The sequence below is a fragment of the Phaethon aethereus genome (assembly GCF_964289735.1).
Source record: "Phaethon aethereus genome assembly, chromosome: 2".
NCBI lineage: Eukaryota > Metazoa > Chordata > Aves > Phaethontiformes > Phaethontidae > Phaethon > Phaethon aethereus.
In genome coordinates, this window is record NC_138582.1 from 53,668,631 (window position 1) to 53,688,933 (window position 20,303).

Consider the following 20,303-nt stretch of genomic DNA (forward strand, 5'->3'; position numbering starts at 1 on the left):
GGGGAGAGAGGAAAAAAGAAAGGGTGAGGGGTGGAAAAAATAAAAAGGCGGGGGGAGGAAAAAGAGAAAGGGAGAGACAGCGGAGAGAGGAGTGACCCAGGCTCCCCTCCCCCGGCTCTTTCCTGCGCAGCAACCTGTACTTGACCCTCCCGAGCCTGGCTCTGCTCAGCCTCCATCCCGCCCCGCCGGAGCCGCCGCGCTGATACCAGGCAGCTGATGCGCTGCCTCATCCAAAACACACACTTGGGGGAGGCGCACGCCCACGCCACATTTCGGGGGGGGGGGGCAGGCCGGGGGGGGTGGGGGCGGCCCCGGCACCCACCGTCCCCCCGGGCCGGGATGTGCCGGGGCCGCCGCGGCCGCCCCTGTTTGCCAAGCACTACAAGTGGCGGGAGAAACTGGTCCACTTCAGGGTGGAAATATTTCAAATGCTTCGTGGGATGAGAGGGAGGGAGGCCACCCGGCCAAAATTTGTGGGAGGAGAGACCGCCTGGCCCCGCCAGGCCCCCGCAGCCCCTCCCAGCGTGTTCCCCTGCACCCTTTTTTTGAAGGTCACCTTTGGGTGGGGAGCACAGCCGGCACGCCCATGGGACTGGGAGCCCTTGGTGCCACTGGCCCCTTTGCTTTCCCACCCCTTCACCCCTCCATGCACCCTAAAATCACCCCTGATGGAGGCACAGCCCAGCTGGCTGCCAGCTTCCCTGGGGGCAAGGAGCACTGGAAGGGGTCCCTAGAAGACCATACTCAGTTATAAAAGGCCAAGGAAACAGAAGGTGAAAGGTCTCAGAGCTTGAAAAAAAGTCCTTTATGAGTCAAATTTTCACGTTGCCAGTCTTTTGACCTTGCTCGTTCCAAGTTGTTGCAGTGCTGTCTAATCCCTGCTACTGCTGCTGCTCAAGTGTGTTAGAAGTTGAAGTGGCTGCGTCCAGCAGCAGCCTCTACCTGCCCCGACTCCGTGTTTTCCTCTGTCTTTGTGCTGGGGAAGAACTATTAAAACACATTTCCATGAGTCACAAATTCCACTGTTAAATATTTCTTTTAAAATGCCTGCGATGTACACAGTTTCCTTGAGTTTTGCCACAGATTTCACAGAAAAGCCTAGCCCAAAGCCTGCCTGCTTGCTTTCTTTTTCTTTCTCTTTCTCTTTCTCTTTCTCTTTCTCTTTCTTTCTTTCTTTCTTTCTTTCTTTCTTTCTTTCTTTCTTTCTTTCTTTCTTTCTTTCTTTCTTTCTTTCTTTCTTTCTTTCTTTCTTTCTTTCTTTCTTTCTTTCTTTCTTTCTTTCTTTCTTTCTCTCTCTCTCTTTCTCTCTTTCTCTCTTTCTCTCTTTCTCTCTTTCTCTCTCTCTTTCTCTCTTTCTCTCTTTCTCTCTCTCTTTCTCTCTTTCTCTCTTCCTCTCTTCCTCTCTTCCTCTCTTCCTCTCTTTCTTCCTCTCTTTCTTCCTCTCTTTCTTCCTCTCTTTCTTCCTCTCTTTCTCTCTTTCTCTCTCTCTCTCTTTCTTCCTTCCTTCCTTCCTTCCTTCCTTCCTTCCTTCCTTCCTTCCTTCCTTCCTTCCTTCCTTCCTTCCTTCCTTCCTTCCTTCCTTCCTTCCTTCCTTCCTTCCTTCCTTCCTTCCTTCCTTCCTTCCTTCCTTCCTTCCTTCCTTCCTTCCTTCCCTCCTTCCTTCCTTCCTTTCTTTCCTTTCTTTCCTTTCTTTCCTTTCTTTCCTTTCTTTCCTTTCTTTCCTTTCTTTCCTTTCTTTCCTTTCTTTCCTTTCTCTCCTTTCTCTCCTTTCTTTCCTTTCTTTTTTTTTTGTCTGGTTGTTTCCTGAAGTACAGGCTTGCTTTTAGCAACAGACCAGGTTGCTCTGGACTGGCCTATTTCCGACAGAGCTGATTCAAAGCCTCTGGCTGGGTCAGGGCACCAATGGAAATTTCAGACTGTGCACAAAACAGAAAGGCTGTAGGGAAGCCAAAGTGACAATTAGTTTATTTTTAAAATAGCTTTATGGGTAAAACTGCATGTAACAGTTCCTCTGCTGCAGCACTGCTGAACCCTTGCACAACTAAGGTAGCATTGCTGTTCCAAGCAGCTCAGCCTCCCATCACTGTCCACAGGCCAGTGAATGACATTGCTGGTAGAGAAATTGATCCCAGAGCAGTTGGGGATCGGAGGGGACGTGTTTATGCACAAACCTGTGATGATTTCATCCAGAAAGCCCCTTTTATCTGAGCCTGGCTGTGGGATGCATTGTAAGAGCATCGGCTGTGTGGGTGGGAGATAGCTGCTTTTCCACACTGAGAGTTGAGATGGATGCCAGTCTCCTGAGCTTTGGTGCCGGCCATTATTTAATTTTTTTCTCTCTCCCGGCTTCTATAGAAAACACAGATTTTAAACTCCCTCTCTGTCTTGAGTTACTGTTGTCTCAATGCGCCCCTAGGGACAGCACAAGTGAAATGGGATGGAACACATGACTGCAGAGACTCTTGCCATGGTGTACCCAGTCAGTCCTCTCCCATGGCCACGTGCACGTGGCTGTGAAAATAGCTGTTGAGGGAAATAGGTACTGCCCAATTCACCCAGTTTTCAGGATAAGGTTGAAATTTAATTTGCTCCCAAATCAAGAAGCTGTCTTCAGAATTCAAGCATGCGTTACGTGTTTGAAACAGCATTGCTGAAGGCTGGTACAGCATAGGGTCACTCGGTTCTGAAACACCACGGAGTCACAGGGTGCTGAGTTTCCACTGTGCGGGGATGCGACCGTGGTAGCTTTACTCAATAGGCTGTCCACTGCTTTCCCTAATCCACCCGCGCCAGTGTCCCTGCATGCATTTGCTAAGGAAAAGGCTCTAGAGCTTGGCTTGGGACAAACGAGCAAACTCATCCTGCACTGCAGAAGAATGGCATAATTATTTTTCAGCTCAGGAAACATAAGCAAATTTGTGCCAAAGACCCAGTTCTGCAACTGTTCTTGTTCATGAATGGTCACCATGTTCATGAATGGTCTCACAGAACTAATGTGGTTACTGGTGTCCAGACTTCGGCCTGTGTTTTAGTGTCCCGTAGCTGGGCTTTGCACCTCTCTACAGGTCCCCTTATCCATAAGCCTTCCAGTTTTTCAGATTTCTAAGCAAATACACTCCAGAGTAAAAAAATGTTAAGTAGCCCTATTTTGAAGGCAGCCCCTCAGTAAAACCCACTCAACATCAGATAAATTGAAGTGCTCTGATTTAAACCAGTTCCCAAGGCTCCTGATTCTCCCATCCTTAGGCACACTGTAGGGCATCTACTCACATGCGATGTCCCGGTATTGTTCACCTCACGAGAGAAGAGTCTTGATTTTCTGCTCCACCTGGAAGCAGGTAAAATCCCTACATCTTTTCTCATGTAAGATGACATCATTCTGAACAAGATAGAAGGAAACAGACAGACAAAAATCTCCGTATTAGAGAAAAATACTCGCATATCTAGTTTCTCTCACATTTAAGACCTTGTTCTCAGTGCGTAACCTGATGCTGGATGCTGTGTGGATTATGGTAAAGGCTGCAGGCACAGGTTGAGGAATACCGTGTTCTGCCCTGTCTCTTCCCCAGTTTTTGCTCATTTTTACCTTTGTCTTCTATTCCTTTTGCTGCAAGTTCAGAAGCTGAGTTGTAACTCATGTTGTTGACATTACATGGTTGCCAAGTTTTGGCATTTCAGCGTTCATGCAGCTCCAGTTTCATCCAGTTTCCCCTATGTATGTGCTTTATCCCTTTTATCTTTGGCCTTATTAATGTGATTGCCCTGTGACAACAGTTGCTGGAAGACGTATAGGAGAGCTGGATCAACCTGTGTTTCCCGGTGGCTGCTGAACGCTGCCTTCGCAGCCATCCCATACCCCAGCAGGAGAGGGCAGGGGAGCCCGTGCTGCCGTCCTGCCCTCTCCCCTCGCCGTTATCCAGCTCAGCTCTGCTCCCGGCAGGGAGATGGGTGTCTTCCCTGGGGAACTTGGCTAGCTCTGCTAAGGATACCCCAAAGCAGTCCAGCAAAGCAGAATTTTGCAGTTCCTTAAATACCAAACGGGCAGGTTTGTCTTCTATTTATTTCTCCTTTTATCCTGCTAGCTAGGGATCGTCAATATGCAGACAGTATCTAACACTCCCAGATAAACTGCATCTGTACAGGCTCATTCAGACACGGGCTATAAATACCCGCCGCCTGTGCACAGGCTCGCCGCCACGCTCCCCGGGTGCCTCTTCCAGGGCAGACTTTCCAAAAGGCTTTTGGAAAGATCCCTCCCGCATCCTTCTGAGGTGCCCAGACCACGCTTGGACGAGACCTGAGAGCTACGATTAGCAGTGTGTGAATGCTGCTGCGGCAGAGGCACCGTCCACTTACCTTCCCCATTTTATACCTATATGGTTTCAGTGCTGTGATTTAAGTAGGTCGCCCGTCAACTGGGACATAAATTACAGCAGCACTCTGGCACGGACTCTGGGAGCCATTCAGGGCATTTCCCTTTCCAGAGATTTGTTTCCTCCAGAGCAACTTGCCAAAGTAATGCCTTCCTCCTTCCCACTGCCCTCGACTTCGCGTTATAGACACTGTTAACCTGGTGCTGCCTTTCTCTTAATCCTGACATAGAAAAACGGAGCATGACGTGAAGGAAGAGTTAAATAGTTAATTTAGAGGTATCTAATTTTCAAAATCTTGCCTAATCCGGCTTTCCAGTTTAGCATTCATTTTCCCCACCCTTTGTATATACCAGTTTTAGTCCTTTATCTCTCCCACTTCTAAATATTTTACTGGGGTTTTGCTTTATACAGCTGAGAGGAATGCTGTTCTGATAAAACAGGGCTATAATCTCCTCAGGCTGCATTTCCTTAGTTCCCACTCTTCATCTGTAGCTTTTAAACAAAAAATCTTTACTAGATGAAAATAAAGACGGTGAATTTCAGTGGTACATTTAATAATTCATAAATCAAATGAAGTTCAAACAGGTTCAAAGTTTAAAAGTTTAAAAGTTTTGCTGAAGCTTTAAAGTTTAAACTGTCAGAGACTTTGACAAAAAACTTTTCCTGTCTGGAATATTTAAGATTGTTAAACTATATTACATGCATGGCTATTGCTACATCTTTTCAACCAAAAAGTTGTCTTCTAAAAGAATATTGATTTTATGTTTTCTTTAAACAACTATTACATATGCAGTATAAAGAAGCATATTATTAGGGTAAAGAAGATTGCAGCTATACAACCTGCATATTATACAAAGTTTTTTCAGGCCAACTTACTTTGGCCAGCAAGAAATCACTTGATTTATTAATGCTGCTAGATGCTAGAGGGGTAGAAAAGGTCTCCTTTTAATGGCTTGGCGATTATAAAAGAAGAATTCAGACGAGTGTACGCGACTACAAAGTCTGAAAAGCATTAAGTTTTATGCATGATGTCCTTCCAAACTTTGGAAAACACCGAGGACCTGATTCTGTTCTTGCTTATACGAGTATCAATATCAAAGTCAGAAACAATGCCACCGAAACCAGTGAATTTCCATGTGATCTTGTTTATGCCAACTTAATTTCATTAATGTATTCAAGGATCTCTTTATTCATATTTTTATCATTCCCAAAGCATTTGAAGTGTTTTCAGAAATATATTATTTTCATTCATTGCATTTCTGAGTGCAATTATAGCTCTAAATGAGATTCTGTGAAATAAATACGTTATAAATAGCACATTAGGCAGATGCTCGCACCTAAAAAGAGGGGCAAATTTCCCCTGGGGAAAAACTGGCATGGCATCAGGGGAACCTCACCAGCGTCCAGTGGCTGTGACCCAGGCGCAGCTCAGACGTAAGCATCACCGCTAAACCTAGAATTAGATGCCTGTCCTTCAGTAACAGTAACATGCCCTGTATCTGTCACTATTACACTCTCAAATTAATTTCGTTTTCATGAATGAGCTCACGGAGTAAGCTGTTTGTTATGGTAAAAGCAGAAGCATTAATGGCTTTAAACGGTTTTAACTGATAATAGTCTGATAGATGGGCTAAATGGAAATTATGGCATTGTGTGTGCCTTAGTTTCTCAGGGAAATGGGGATTGGAGAGGACGAAGCGAGGGAGAAAGGCAATCTGCGGTTCCTGATGTAGCATAAGGTGGCAGTAAGAAATGTACGTCTCGGACCACTTCTGAAACAGAGTTATTTTTGACTCTCAAATGCAGACCAGTTGCAATGCTGAGAGTTCAGCAGAGAGCAGAGTCATGTTCCTCCATCAGTCAGGAATCCCTTACTCCTTCTAATAAGTGCGGATTTTTTCCAGTGAGCAGGAGGGAATGTTATGCACATGTCACAAGACTTTTCTCAAGCCTCTTGGACTGCCTCACCCTCGCCGAAGTTAACAGTGAATAAAGGACAGTTTCCCAGCATCCTACTCTAGTGGATTTTTTTTCCCCCTAGGGCCCATTGGAATAGCGTGTGAATTGTGGTGTGAATAATCTGCAATATATGCTTACAATGTGTCGTTTTGCCTGCCAGGGGATCATTTGCAAAAAGTCAATAAAGGAGAGATACAAAACTGGCCAAATAAAGTTATTTAAAAACATGTGTTTGTTGGATAGCGTTCACTTGATGCAATTAATAAACCTTAGGATACATCCAGCAAAGAACTAGGTGCCCACAAGTTCAGTACGTGTAATGGCTAGCAGTGGGAGAACCCAGAACGGAGCATTAAGGGTGAAGGCTGAACCTATCATGAGGGAAGAGGGCTAGGTAATTCCAAAGGACAGTCCAAAAATATCTCCATGCTGAGCTGGAAACTGCCTGTGAGCAGAAAGCACTTGCACAGGGTGGATCTAAACCCTGTTTCAACATCTGCCCCCCACCCAGGGAGTTTAGATAGCTGAGTTAAGGTCAGTAATATGGTGCTGCTACCCCCACAGGGACCTGCTGAAGCTGGGTGCCTGCAGATATTCAGTTATGGTTCTCTAGGACTAGGCAGTCGAATCTGTGTTTTCCATCTCACAATTTGGGGCTCAAAAACTTGAGGTTCTTCTATGTTCATTTTGGAGCTGTCATTTAAGCACAATAACATGACTTGGCAGTGTCTTGCCCATATTATATTTTTATCCCATTTCCATGATAGTTTAGCATCATTAACTTAGAACTGACTGACTTTGCTATCCTAAATGCCAACAAATTGCTGAATGACTCTTTTATAACTTGCTGCCTGGGAAGAGGCATTGGTCATCTTATGACAAGGGTATAAATAAATCATAGATCATGATTTCTGTCAGCTAAAGCAGTCAATGTAAATAGGTTGCATGGAGCTTTTTATTTCATGGACTGATAACTGGTATGGCCACCGCCCCGGCTGCTCCTTGCCGGTTGTACTAAACGAAAAGCCTCCACAAGCCCTGTGGCAAAGGGCAATCCAGCAGCCATACAAAACAAACAATGCTACAAGAGATCTTCTGCCTAATTTCCAGGCCACAGCTCTTTGGGGACCACACTGCATTCTTCTGGTGGCTTGCCTCTTCAGTACCCTCCCTGCTTCATTCAACTGGGGAGAAAAAGGGCTTATTCCTACATAAAAAAGTGGGGAGGGCCACACCAGAAAGGGCATTTTCACCAAGGAGATCTACAGACAACTTTCCTTGGTGGAAGAGGGAACCCTTAAATTCCTTTCCCAGATTATAGCTCATTTGATTCCTGGGTTTGGAAATTGTAGGTAACTTGTGCTCAGAGCTGAACCAGGAAAGGGGCCAGATGGTCCTGAGAGAGGTCCAGCACCAGAAAACATGAAAATAGCTCTAATCACAGAGAAGTTCTGGTGATATCTGCAATGTCTAGGCCTCTTTCTTGTGTGCTTGATACCAGCCCAGACAGGGCTCTCAGGTCGGTATACAGATCCAGTAAGGTCTGGGTTAACAGTTTAGGGATGAATAAAAGGCTTGCAGTTGCACAAATGACTTTCAGGATGTTGGATGAGAAGACTAATCTGGTCAAACTTGGAAGAACAAATAAGAAAAATCGCTTCTCATGTGCTAACCAGCACCCCGGTACCAGGCTACAGAAAAGAGAAAGCAAACACCTGCCTCAGAAGCACTTAGTTCCCTATGTGAGGTGTTCTTCAAGAAGCCTGAAAGCTCAAGCTTTCACATAGTCAGGGGGTAACCACATACTCCCTGCTTCTAACGCTGGTAGCACGCGTCTAACAGAGCATGATGCTGCAGGGCACGCAGGAGGACACGACCCAGCCATCCTTCTGGGCTACTGTTCCCCGCCTATCCACGAGGTGACCTCCAAACCTGACAGCTTCCAGCAGATCCCTTGCTTACATGCAGCAACAGTTTCGCAACGCTCCTCAGTCGCTGCCGTAGGAGCAGCAGGAGACTGAGGAGCCAAAGTGGCCCTTGAGCGGGTGGTTTTGAGGAATTCTCCTCAGTGCTGCTCTACTCACAGTTGCTGCCACTGGAGTGGGTCTGGGAATGTTCCCCACGCCTGGGCAAGGAGCAGGAGGAGCTCAGCTTCACGCTTACTGCTGGAAAACTTCACAACACCCAACTTTTATTTGACTCATGGTATTTAAAAGAGCTTAAGGACGAGATCGTTCAAAAAAAATTGAGGCTACTCTGGAGGTCCCATGAATGGGTCCGGTTACTCTAATGTGCTAGCGGACGTTAGCAAGCTCAGATTAACTGACTGGTTTAGGTGATGTGGGCTTTGGAGAGTTATTGTCTTTTCTGCACCATGTGTTGAGATAGAGCTGTGCCCTCTGACTGATTTCAATGAAGCAAATGGCTGAGGTCCGCATCTGTTTTGCAAATGCTTAGCCTATTTTAATATATTGCTGTACGGTAGTTGGAGTCTCTGGGTTTTAAAGACAAAAAGATAGGTTTCCTGGGAAGAATTTAGATTTTGCTGGCTTTCTCAAAGGAAATAAATTCTGCATTTTGTAACAATCATCACCACTATACTTGGGTGACAAAACCAAACAAAAGCAAAACACCAAAATATTCAGAAAAATCCATCAAATCTGAAACAAAGAAGAATGCAGTGACAGAGATTTTTCTGGACTTGGCCTTCAATCATAATAAATCACAGAGTGCCATATTATACCAGCTTACACCATTGTATTTTAGCAAGGAAATTGTTCTGTGATGGCATTAGGTTAGGGGGTTTTTTGTACTGTATGACTTCTGCAGTGAAACCCTACACTTACCCAAAGACTCCTATGTCATAAGACATAGGATGAAGCGGAATTAAGGAGGAGAAAACTGCAGAAAAGGGAGTCATTCTTCTGATACAGTGAATTTCTGTGCATACTTTACTGGCGTGAGCCATCAGAGCTACAAAGGAGAAGGTGCCAATGAGCACGGTAGTGTCCCACCAGCAGTTCCCCCGCCGTTCACCAAAGGGATTGGGAGGTGGTACGCAGGGAAGAGTGGGTCTCGTATGAAACTCTCCTTTCCCAGCACAACTTATCAGCTTTCAGAAAATGGTGGATGTGTGCTCCCTGAATTTCTTTAATCCCTCCCCAGACCTGTGTAGGCTTCATCCCTCCATTACATGCTGGGGGGAACAAGTGCCACCGTTTCATTCCGTATTTCTGCAGGAGAAAAGGATCTCCTTTTGTTTGTTTGATGCTGGACTTTACACCAGGTTTGTTTGACATGGAGTTTGCACTGTTGGCTGCCCAGGAGTTTTGCTGCCTGCTGTGGAAGGGTGGGCAGGTCCCACCAGCATCGAGGGGGGAGGCACCGGGCTGTGGCATCCTGCCCTTCCGCCTGCCCCCAGCCTCAGCCACGCACAAGCTCAGGAGGTGCTCACCCAGCTCCACGCTCACTATTCACTTGATTTGGTTTCCAACCTAACCGGAAAGGACAGGATGGCCAAGGCCTGTCTTAGGCCAGTTTAGGCTGCTGTGGATACATAACTTTCATTCTAGAGATTTTCCCTATTCACTTTTTTCACACCACTTATTTTTCTGTAGACTAACATCATCTCTCTCTCACTTGCTTGTGTTCCCACTCGATGCAAATAGATTTCCAAGCAAAATTCTTCTGAAGGGACATTGCTGGTTTAACCTCAGTGCAGTGCTGCCAATTTTAATGACCTTTGGTCCCACACGCTGAAAATAGCCTCCTGAAATCAATGGGATTCCCTGCAGAGTCGCACTCTCTCCAGTGCTGATCAAGGTCTTGCTTGCAAGTGCTACAAGCAACCCCAGACGTCCGACTGCGTGACCTCGCTGAAGCCGGTGGTGCAAAACCAGGGGTGAGCCCTGGAGCTTGCTGCAGCCTTTTCTGCCATCATTGCTGCTGCTCCAGGGAAAATTTGAAGATGAGGTGCCGCATGGGTGTGTAAGAAGCCTTTGGGCAGTAGAATCTCCATTTCCAGGTGCAGGAGATAGAAAGAGCCCAGAGAGTTCTCAGTCTCATTTTGAGCCTGCAACAACTTTCCTATCCTCCCCTCCATCTTTTAAATTATGACAAGAGAAAGTCTGCTGTGGAGGTAACCCCCTTTCAAAATCACAGGGTGATCTCTCAGCTCTCCCAATCTTTCTTTGCAGTAACTTTGTGCCCCGGTGCTCAGGGCAGCTGAGTGGAGAGGAACTTCGTGAACTCCAAGTACGAGAGACCCTCCCGAAGCCTGTGTGTCCCCATAGTCTATCCCCTGTTTTTTTCAGAAGAGTTTTGCCAGATCTTCTGGGCCAGGGCCTGTGGTTTTGGAAGAGGAAACATTATTTGTCTCATAATACAGACATCAAATACAAACAAGGGAGCTGAAGTTCCTGGCATGAAAGCTATTTGTAGCAATTTACTATCCAACATCCTTATAATTAATGAGGGCTATAACCACTATTTTTAGTACAGCTAAAATGAGCAGTAAGTTATTAGAGAAAGACATGTTGTGTAATATGTGACTAATGTATCATTTTACCAAGAATTTGTATTAGATTGCTGAAAACTGTAGGGAAATTATTTCCAGAGTATTCCAACTGTTCTGGATGTTCTTTGAACATACAGTAGAAAACAATCTACAGCTTAGCTGGCCTCACTGGCTAATTATGTCAAAACTTTCAGAAAACTAAATTACTACAATGTAAATCCAGTCTACATATTGCAAGAAAGATGTGGCCAAAGGTATTTCAGGTGTGACAAGATTGAAGTCATTGAAATTAATTGGGGCAAGAGGTGGAAAATGGAAATGGGAGAAGATTGCCAACGGCAGAATTGATGAAATAAGGTGTTTCCTTTAATGAGGGGGGTTAGCCTAGCTGTTAAAGCCTGTCTAGGGGCATGGAGGGGCCAGGGGGTCTGGCTGGAGGGGCCAGGCAGGACACAGCAGTGGGGTGGGCACCGCACCCAGCGCTCACCCCAGCAGCCGCTGGCCTTTCCCTGGGCATCTCTGCACCTGCGAGGCAAGGGTAGAAGGGAAGGGAGCTGCTGGGAGGGACCGTGGCCAGGAGGCATCTGAAACCCGGTAGGGTACTGGGAGAAAGCCACTGTCTCAGCGTACATTTGATTTGTTCAGTGTAGGGTTCCATCTCTCTGCCACTGCTGCGGTAGCCAAGCGGCTTGTAGGATTTGCCTCTTATCTGCCTTTGCTCAACTGCACTGTCACATGTTATTCAGCATCAAGTGCCCATCTTGGTAAATGTAGAGCCAGAATCCAGCTTTCCGGGTGTCTGACCCATCTTTTCCACACCAGCTTCCCAGATACATGCCAAAAAAACCCCAAGAAACACCTCTCCCCCCGCCCCAACTAACACCCTTCTTTTAAAAGAAGTAGCGTAAAATTTTTTTGCTCTTCTCTTGAGATGGGGCACATTCTTCCCTACATAATGATGTTGTTTTCTTGTCTGGCAATGTTGTACACTGTCACGGCTATTTGCTATGCAATTCAATTCATAAAAGTTAGCAACCTGCTGAAGTGATTAGCCATATTTGCTTAAGAGACGCCCAGTACTGGAATTGCTGGGAGAGTGCATTACAGGTCAGAGTTACAATATTGACCAGGCTCTGGGGGGAAGCTTGTACAATGAGCCATTCCTGTTTATGATTCCTAACCTAGTTAACCTAAATACAGCTACTCTTAAGAGATACAGGTGGGAAGTAACTCTGTATAAACTGTATACTGTATAAAGTTTAGGTGCAGCCAAGTTAAAGATGGGGGAGTGGACCTTTGAGATGCAGATTACTTCAGGTGCCAGGCAGAAGCGCTGGCGCTGGCTGGAGCATCACGTGTCCCAGCCCAGACATCAACATGTTGTTGAGGGAGTGCTCCAGCAAGGAGTACAAGGTCACCAGCGCTGGCTTGGTGCCTCGCGGGCCGGAGGACTTCCCTCTGTGCCTGGAGAATTTTCATCTGCATCTTCCGGGCGCTTCCCAGCCAGGTGGCACAATGTGAGGCCAGAGCACTTTTGGCACAGGTGTAAGAGGCAAAACGTGCAGGGAATCTGCGTGACTCTTTACCTTCACCGGTAAGTAAGGCAAAGATAAAAAAAGCAGGTATTCATTATCTGAGGAAAAAAAGTCTCTGTGACGGAGCACAGCCCTCAGAACACAAACTGGACAATGGAAATGGCAGTGGGATTTTTCAAAGCACGAAAGTAGCTTAGCAACACATATTTATTTCCTGTTTTAGAAAAGGTGCTATGAAGGCATGAATTCCTAGGAGATGAATCACGTATAAAAGACATGCATTGCTTAGCTTTGAAATTGCACGCGTAGCACCAGTGAGATAATTCAGCATATACTCTCCTCCATTCACAAAGACCTGGCATGTTGATCACCTTAGCAGACGGGCATCCAAACGCAGTGTGAAGCCGGAAAGTCCTTGCGAAAGAGCATTTAATGTCTTTCCCCTCACATTTCTGCTAGTGACACAATAAGTAGTAGGTATGGATGCATCTGCCAGAACAGTAGATCCTGTCTAAGAGATTATAGTGGTACATGAGAAAACTTAAGTTAAGTTAGACATTTCCTCGTTGTTCTTAGTTTAGTAAGTAATCGTGTAATAACTTACTTCCAGGAGTCCAAAATCTAAAGAAGATGCTTGTCAGTGTGTTGTTTCTTTCTGGGAAAATGTAAAGCTCAATGATTCAGGAGTTATGTTTCAGTGAAATCAAAATAAAATCAAACTTTACTAAGATCATTGCCAGTTTTTTCTTTACATGAAAATCTTTCTGCTTTCACAGCGACCTTCAGTTTTCAAAACCAGCAATGCTTTTTCTGAAACATTCAACATTCTGAGTGGGCAGAGTTTTACAGGTTGCATTGATGACATTTATTGTTCAGCTATAAGCATGAGATCTTTAATGGTCTTGAGCAAGCTGAACTCTATAGCTCTGTCCATAACCATACAAATATAGTTCCACCTGTGTTGAAAGATATTTATTGATGCTTAGCAATTTAGATGAGGTCATTCATCTTTCAAACGGGTCTCTTGTTGAAAATTTTATTGCCATGTTACATTGCTTGACTAAAAAAAAATAATTTTCTACAACATTATTTAATGACACGTCCAAACTACCAATAAGGTGAAACAGAAATGTGAGACACTAGAAAACTCTAATTCCTGCTTACTAAGCTTTTTTTGAAAAAGAAAAGCAATTTCAAAAAATCCATGAAGGTATAAAAATGTCCTAGTTCTGTTCCTCAGGGATTTGTATGGTCCGCTAACTGCAGTAACCCCACCGCCTCCTAATATTTAACATATTTGTCCTCACAACATCTTTGCGAAAGAGTGAAAGGACTTTTTTTCTTTCAATAGGTGCATATCTGAGAGATGGAATAAATAGGAATGGACATGGCATGGGCATGGACTGAGTCCTGAGATGCTGCAGGCAGGATTAGTATAGATAAGCAGAAGACGTTCTAGAAAACAGTTCTTGCAGCAAAACGCCTGGGTACGTAACTAGGTTTTTCCCCCTAGGCAATACTCAAAGCAACTCTTGGTAATTACTCTTTGCTAAGTGGCTTTCCCTGTCGTGGTGATTATTTAAAAAATGCATCTATCTACCCCTGCAGCTGCCTATACGTGGGTGTATCTGGGCACACCTTTAGTCCTCTCACAATTTTTTGTCTGTGGCATCATGATGGGAAACTTCCCTGTGGCAAGCACTTGCTGGAGCTTTGCTGGAAGAACCAAATGCTACTTATGGATAAATTATGAGGGAAGTAGGCACGGCCAGCAACAAGACTACATTCGGGCACTTTAGCAATAGATAAAGAATGAATATGGTACCTTACAGCTGAGTGAGTGTGTGGAATAATGCACTTTTCAGGATCTCACAGATGGCTCAGCCTCATTAGCTGTCTTGAAACACATGAGAAAATGAGATCTTTTCTCCCATTCCTCATAGTTTTCTTTGATAAACTTGTACCTAAAATGAAAATAGCAATTTAACCCATCTTTTATACTTACTTTCTCACTTGCAGAATTCATAGCTTGTTCTTAAGTAACGACGATTTATCCCTCCCCAACACTTTCACTCTCCCCGTGCCCAGCAGAAGGTGGGAGACAGTTGAGCCCAGGGCAGAGGCGCAAGTGAGGGCTCGGGAAAGAGGACCGGCTGTTTCCCTTGTGTCTTTCCTTGCCCCAGGGACACGTGTGTCGGTGGCTCTATCCAGTACGAGAGCTCAGCAGCCGTCTAGAAAATCAATTCCCAGGGTTTCTGGCTTGCTCAGTTCTCTGCAAGTTAATGTGCACACAATTTCACAGCTGATTTCAACCCAAGCCACTAATGATGGTAATAAATGTCTCCCAATTGTATTAAGTCAGATGTAATTGGGCATTTCAAAGAAACAGGATGAACGGGACAGATTAGATCTATGAAAATATGAGATTAAATTCCGTTTTCACTTGTAGCAGCCCTATTTGAGTATCAGAATTTGTGTCTGTGTACTACTGATTTACATATATCTGTATTTAAAAAATAAATCAAATATCTGTGCATGTATATAACAGACCTTGTTATTTTTAGAAGCAGAGTTTGCCTTGTTCTCGAAGGAAATGGGAATTCATCGCTCTGTGCGCACACATCCCAGAGGTAGCGGCAAGCACTCGCTTGGGAGGTGTTCCTCACTCCGCCTGTGCCCACCGCTTGGAGAGCACTTGCAAAGGGAAAGTTGTCTTTTTGGCTGAGTTGAAGGGGAAGCAAATCCAAATGCAAGCTTCGCACATGTTCACAGGAGTTGGACAGCATTGCTCTGCTTGTAAAGTGTGCTCTGAGTGAAGGAGAAGAACAGCGTGTGTGTGTTGGGATGGATATTAAAACTGGTTTTTGGGTATTCTGGAGACACTCTGTGCCTCCTTACCCTGCCTGCCTATGCCAGAAGCCCTTTCCCAGTGATGAGGCACTACCTACTGAATAAGAACTGTAGAGACCCCAAAGCACGCGTGTCTCCCAAGCAATAAAGCATTACTGACATAAGAAATGGAAACAAGAACAAATGCATGTTAACTTCAGGGTTGGCGGGGTTTTGTCTGAACATTCCGGAGACAGAAGTCACTGAAGTAAAAGCATGAAACATTCATGTTATGTTAATGACAGTATTTCTCCACATGAGCCAAGTCAGGTGGCGGGATTGCGTTTTGAAGGGGATGGTTAATTTGACAGATTTCAAAAATATTGTTAGCTGTGCAAACGGAGACAAGGACATACTCTGTAACCCTACACAGGTGTCAGGAAAGCCTTGCCTAGCGCCTAATGCCTATGTACATTGCAAGAGAGTCTCGTCTTCGACTCGCAGAGCCATCCAGGCTGGAAGGGGGCCCTGGAGGCTGCCTGGCCCAGCTCCCTGCCCACAGCAAGGCCACTGAAGCATGGAGCTGTAGGTAGGAATGAAGATTTGACAGACCAACAGCTTATTCCACTGAGGGTTCTAGAAGTATTAATATAAATGGCAACTGCAGCATGATAATAAATTATATCATTTATTAGAATCCTTTAAATTATTCTAAATCAATGAAAGTTGGGAATTACTGAGCTTTCTTAGGCTGAAAAACAAATGGAGCAGTAAGCCTAGCTGTTGCTTGAACAGGGATATTGTACCGCAGGGTTGCAGATATCATACGCTCCTCCGCACCAGCATCCTGCCCAGGTCTGAGACTCCACTGCTTCTGAAAAAAAAACATGAAAGATGAAAATGCCCAAGCAAATGCCCAAGCAGTCTGCACGATAGCGAGTCGATGCAATTGCTTTCAGATGAACTGGCTGTCTCATCTAAAGGTAAGTCATAGCATCATCAAGCTTCTTTAATGTTCAAGACTGTGAACTATTGGAAAGAGGGTGACAGAAGAAAGTGAGGCTTCTGCAATGGTGTCTGGACCATCCCCTGTCAAATCTGTCTTAACATTCCAAGTGGGAAGGAGTTACCATCACCTACCTTTTCCTTCAAACAAGGATACAGGTTGAACATTGCAAGGCAAAGCTTGGCAAAAAATGTGAATGCCTCTAAAGGAAACTTGTCGCAGGAAGTCTGGTACCCAATCAATATCGTATTCTGAATATCTGTCCAGCCCCTTTTAAGCTTTTATTAATTCAAATGTATTGAACTTATAGGGAGAAAAGCTAGAAATTGTCTATCTCTTTTTTTCTACCTTGCTTCATTTTGACCACTGATTTGATATGGCATATGCACAGATTTGTATTACTGAAGTCCAAGAGCGCATTGATTTGTTTGTGCCGAGGATATGAATCCTGCAGGGTCCTATGCTGACTGCAGACTAGGTAAAATTTTTGCAGTTCAAGAAAAAAAACAGCTGTAAGGCTGATTGCTTAAAAGACTGAATGTTTTGTTCCTCTTCCTTCAGCATGAGCTGCTCTAGCCAAGAATATTAACAAGGGTAACAAAAGGGATGGCTGAAGGGGAAGTGCAAGATGAGGCTTAACATCCTCCAGGCCTGAACCAAAAGTACTTTCTGCAGCCGAAGCTGCTATTGTTGCTAAAGAGCCTGTGGTCAGTTCAGGGACACAGGAGCAAGCCTGCCTGTATGGCTTGAAATTCAGGGAGAGTAAATTACTGGAGTTACAGCGTGAAAAGAGTGTCTTGTCATCTGGGAAGACCCAGGAGATGGTCTCATACGCATCTTTATGAAGGTCCATATTTTCCTAGATGTTAAAGATTCACTCCTTAACAGCGAGTGTCCTTTGAAAGCCCTGAAAATGTCTAAATTTCACCCAGTCAGGCCATTAGCTGTGCTGTCCAGGGAGGTGGGAAGGAGCGGAGCGGCCAGGCTCTCTGCTTGCGGTGCCTGGGTCAGCTGAGCCTCCGGAGACTGCAGAGCGGAGAAAGTGTCTCAGCTTGCACACCCCTCCAGCCCCACGGGACAAGTACATCTTTCCATTTCTCATGGCTAAACTCGGAGCCTTCACTCAGGCCCAGCTACAGCTTCATCTGCGTTAGACGAAGTACCAAGCCAGCGACCGGCCGAAGACCTGCCCTGGCATCGGACCACACGGGCGAACGCCAGCAGGGACCCCTTGAAGCCCTGGCGACGATGTTGAGCCCTTCTGGGGCTGCTCACGGACCTGCTGAAATGGGGAAAATGGTGACTCATGCAAATCATAGCTGGCCCTCCGGTCAGAAAAGCACGGTGGTTACCAGGCACGAATAGGCAACCTCATGCATGCACTTTTTTTTTTTCTTTCCTACTCCTCCCTCCACGCACCGAAGAAGCGATTTAAGGCTCAGAGAGCGTTTCCCACGAAGGCAGAGGGCGGTGGGTTAGTGGCTTCCTTCCTCACCGGGCCGCGGGCTGCGGGGCTCCCTCGGCCGCGCCGTGGCAGGGGGTGACGACGGAAGGAAGCGGATAACATAACAGACGGCCGCCCTGCACACACCAGGGGGGACGCGGAGGAAGAGTCAGTGGTTGTGAGCTGTGAATATCCGGGTTGGAGAATAAAAGCCAGGTGATACCGATCTCCAGATGGGGCCCGGGCTCCCCACCCCCCCCACCCCCCAGTGCCGCTGCCGGGTCTGTGGGAACCGCTCAGGAGCCGAGACCCTCCTGCGCCGCTCGGGCAGCCCGTGCCGCCCTGCCGCCGTGCGTGCCGCCCTGCCGCGGGGCCAGGCAAGTCAAGCCAGGGAAAACCGCGTGGCGAGTCCAGCCCAGGCTTCAACAAACCCCCGGAGGCAGCGGGGGGTTGCTTCAGTCGGTGGTGTGAGGAGAAAAACGCGAGCAGGAGACAGAGGGAGAAACTTCAAAATTAAGTTTATTAGCCAAAAAATGCTCTCCCCCCAAAAACAACCCTCAAGACAATAGCTGTGTCCACACTGTGTTTCACTCTATTGTTATATAGCTATTATCTATCTTAAAAACAAGTAATGTTGCCAGGTCAATATATCATTTATTATCTTCTACACATAACCTTGCTTCTATGTTCAGCCTTACTATTAAATGAGCAGGGAAGTAACAGTCACTGGTTTTGGTGGGAAGCGTATATATTCCCAATATTAAAGTTCGTCTTCTATTTTAAACAACACAGAGAATAGGAAAAACACAGTGCCCACAAAAATTTCAGTGAAAATTGCAGCCTAAGTATTGTTCCAGTATTTAATTACACTGAAATCTGAAGGAAATGAGGTAACATCTAGGTCAGGTGAATTCATCAACAAAACTCTCATTCACTCTTGTCGCCCCAAAAATACACTGGATTAACTAAGGGATTAAAAGCAAGGATGAGGAAGAAAAGAAAGTAGGTAAAAGTGGCAGTAAATTAAGAAAAAAAGGAAAGATAATAAGGTCTTGTGCTTAAATAGAGCCTTCCACCAGGCCACAGTTTGGTGTGAGAGAGCCTGAGAATAATTTTTTTTTTTTTGTTACTCCTGTGGCTCATGGTTCAAAGATGAAACACTGGAAACATCTGTGCTCTGCTCTGCTCTGTTTAAATCACTTCAGGACAAATCCAGCCCTATGGTAAGTGGGTGTAACTCTGTTCAAACCAGTGGAGTTGCACCTGCTTATACTAAGGCGAAATTTGGCTCAGTTTGGATCCAAATTAACTCAACACTTGGAAATAAAAATTAGAAGCTTGGCATATTCCAGCATTTCATCTGGAATCTCATAATGCCTGAGATTAGTTTATCTAGTAGATTTACAGCTTGAAAAAATATTATATTCTGCTATCAACTCAGTCCAAAAATCTCCCTCTCCCTGTTCCCTTCATCCTTCCTCCCTCCTCTCCCCAGGCAGGAGGACCAGTCGTTCCTTGGCCCATGTTGGCCTGCTGCAGCTGGTGGGGAGCAAGGCTAATAACAGCACATCCTTTTTGGTCTCCAAAGTTCTCCACAGGAGACAGAGAGATTGTTCCTGTTGGTCAGGCTGGCCCTGCTGCACTCATCGCCCAGCTTCTCCTCAGACCATAAGGATGTGAGCGTCTGAGGATGAGGGACGCTTCCTGCACCGGCACTGCCAAAGACCAGGCCGGCAATGTCTGGCATCACCGGGAAGGAGGAAGTCTGGTTTCCTCCCTTAATTACTAAAGAACTGGTACAGAGGCTTGTGTGGGCAGGAGACTAATTTCTCCTTTTTTTTTTTTTTTAATTATTTGTGCAGCTTTGTACATCTATCACATTTCTTTAGGAGATATAAGGGACAAGTAGTTAAGCCTGGAAACTGGTAAGCATTTAAATGGGTATCTCTCAAAGAAATGAAAGCACAAGGAAATGTCGAAGATCCTCCACACCAAAGCCACCCGTTCAGAAAAAGCCTGAGTAAATAGACAGCCTGTGCAATGTGTTGGGAAAGTCAACAAACATGGGCTCTCTCGCACAAAGATGGAAGTGAATTCCTGAATCAAGGATTCTCTCCTGAGGACCCCCTGCCCACAACCCTGGGAAGTACAGTTACAGCCTGTTAATAAAATTTCTTGCTTAGCCCTCCAGAAAGAGTAGTCCAAGAAAGCACTCTGGAGTCTAAGAGAATCTGGCTCACTTGTGTTACGCTTGGCAATGAACTGCAAGACAGATTAATCTTTGCATTACACATTTATTGTGTTTGAACATCGTTATATGTGCGTAGATATGCATACGATGCCTCAGCCTTTCAGGGACAACCAAGTGTGCACATTGTCACAATCCAGGAAGGGCTGTAAAACCACCAGTAACATTTGCAAAATTGGTAGGTGGTAGGAAATGCTGCTTAGAGAAGAGAAATAACACATATGGCTCAGCTGGGAAGGTAGTGGTCTCTTGGATTAAATACTTGCAGAATAACAAAGTGGCTGAGGTTGGAAGGGACCTCTGGAGGTCACCTGGCCCAACCCCTCTGCTCAAGCAGGGCCACCCCTACAGCAGGCTGCCCAGGATCATGCCCAGACAGCTTTTGGTATCTCC